We start from the raw sequence: 2,721 nt of genomic DNA, 5'->3' as shown, positions 1-2,721 counted from the left end.
GTCTTAGGTGACTGCCACTTCTGATTCTCTCTGGCTTCTCCAGCCCAAACCTGCTAGGGCCTCTTCTTGGGGGTATCTCTGCCTTTTTAAACCAAAGATTTCAATTCATCCACACAACCAAAAACTACTTGTACCTCTAAATCTATTGAAATTTTTTTTAAAAATCCTTTATTATAATAATATCCTAATGAATAGTTTATTCCAAACCTTAGATTAAACCTGAAACAACTCTAGTTAAATGTAAATATCATCGGTACCTTGGCCTTTTCAACCATCAAGTAATTTTATTATCTCAGATAAGTTTATCAGACTGATTTGTAGCACAACAACTTGTTCTTGGAATTTAAAAAGTACAAAGATTTAGGGGCAGCACCTGTGGCTCAGAGGAGTAGGGCACTGGCCCCATATACTGGAGGTGGTGGGTTCAACCTGGCCCTGGCCATGGCCCAAAACTGTAAAATTAAAAAAAAAAATAAGAAAAAAGTACAAAGATTTTAATGAAACGTGTTAAATTCTCTGAGTAGAACCATATGAAATCAGATTATAGATAGGTAGGAAGAGAGTTTGGGCTCTCCTTGATTTTCCTACAAGGAGAAAATAGACTAAATGCTAAGCCACATTTCTTTTCAGATTTAATCTGCTTGCTGAATATCAGCATTGTGCAGTTACTGTACTTAAATCTCTAGTGCTATCATATAGCAGGCAAGTAACATGGCAGGGCTGCAGTTTAAGATTACCTGTCTAACAAGAGAGCGTGCACTTGCCACTTTGGGATCTAGGGAACTGCTCTGGAGGTCATAACCCAGACTGAATCACGGGCTTTCAAACCTCCAAGCTGTGGTGGAGCCACAGGGAAGCCTTGGTAGTGTCCTCTTTCCATCTTCCTCTTCCATACAGTATGGGAGAGTGTGGGACCATCAGTGCAGCACATGAGGAATCTGACTTCCTGTCCTCCCTTCATTGGTTTCCACCCAGACTCTTCACTAAAACAGAGGACCCCCGATCCTGCACTTACTCTGTCCTTGGCATGAACTTGAACTTAGTTAGGAACCTGATATCCTATAACCTTTATTGATGGTGAAGATTCCCACCTCTGTATTTCCCTCTGGTCCCAGAAAATTCACCTAAAATCTGCATCCTCAGGGTGAGGGGTCACAGTGTGTGACACACCTCTTGGGAGCAGGACCCAGTTATAAGAGGGAATTTACATAACAAATGCAATCAGTGTAGGCTGGTTCTCTGTACCCTCAATGAATCCCCAGCAATAAAAAAATAAAAATACATAAAATCTGCATCCTCTTATTCTTTCTTAAATCTTCTTCCAAGAGACCCATAAGAAGAATACTACCAGCAGAAGTATTGATAGTTTAGGAAAGCAACCACACACATCCACCATGGAAGGAAAAATATGCTCTTTGAAATAAAGTACAGCCAGGCTGAGTTCTGCATAGTGTAACTCGCTGGTTCTATGCATTTACAGAGCACTGCTTTAGGCAAATCATTTAATCACTCTTAAGTATTTCTTTGGTCATTCATAAAGTTGGGAAAGTAGTACCACCATGCAAAGTTGTTGCAATGAGTGCATAAATAATCCATGCAGAATACCTGCAACTTAGAGAATTTCAATATCTAGATGATAATTGATTTGTACACTCGTTTTTGATTTAGTAAAAGCTGCACCATTAGATCCTCTCCTTTTAAGAATGTCATTTTTTTTTCTCTTCATAGTATTTAACAACCTTGATTCCTAACGGATATCTTTTCTCCCTTTCTCTCTCCTTCCTTCTTTTCTTTCTTTCTTTCTCTCTCTTTCTTTCTTCCTTCCTTTCTTTCTTTCTTTCTTCCTTTCTTCCTTTCTTCCTTTCTTCCTTTCTTCCTTTCTTCCTTTCTTCCTTTCTTTCTTCTCTCTCTCTCTCTCCTTTCTTATTGTGTGTCATACTAAAGACAATAAAACATGGAAAAAATGACCTGGAGAGAAATTTCATGTTCTGTCTCTGTCATCTTCTCTGGTATCCTTTATTTTCAATTCCAGCCTCAATGACACCAGATATAAAGACCTCCTATGAAATTCTTGACCCTAATAGAGGAAAATATCGTTTCCAGTGCTGCTGCTCATTTATTTCTGTCCATGAATTTCCCCTTGGTTGGTACTGCTCTGATTACTGAATGTAATTGTTTTAAATCACCAAAAGGATGGATTACAGGGACACATAAATTTGGCAATAACTTCTCAATCTTCAGTTTTATCTTGTATTTCTTTGAGTGAAATTTTGTATCATGCTCGTTAAGTTTGCTTCATAAATTATATGGGATTCTATATCAGAAGAATTTATAGTTGATCCTATCTCAGGAAGGCTTTCAACGTCTTCTCTGCTCTTTCTTTCCAGCCAATAAATGAGAACCACTCTTCTAACCCCTCTCTCCCACGCCCCAGCACTTTCCTCTGTGTTTTTCTCATTTGACATTTGGTAAGGTGTTTAAACAAACTTTTTCCTTTCGAAAAAGGTGGTAGACTATTTGGGACCACATTTATTTAGGATTCTTGATTTCGTGTGACTTCTGGCTCAACATACAGTAAAAGCTGATTAAATCTAAGTGTAATGAGGAAATCAAAGTTACCTAGAACGTTGAAATATTATAAGTTGAAAAGACTGTTCACAACAGTGTTCTTGAAGCATAGCAGACAAACTATTCTCAAATTACAGAAGAACTTCGAAAGAC

The sequence above is a fragment of the Otolemur garnettii genome, unplaced genomic scaffold, assembly GCF_000181295.1.
Source record: "Otolemur garnettii isolate 467f Iridium unplaced genomic scaffold, OtoGar3 scaffold00076, whole genome shotgun sequence".
Lineage (NCBI taxonomy): Eukaryota > Metazoa > Chordata > Mammalia > Primates > Galagidae > Otolemur > Otolemur garnettii.
Note: the sequence above shows the minus strand (reverse complement) of the source record.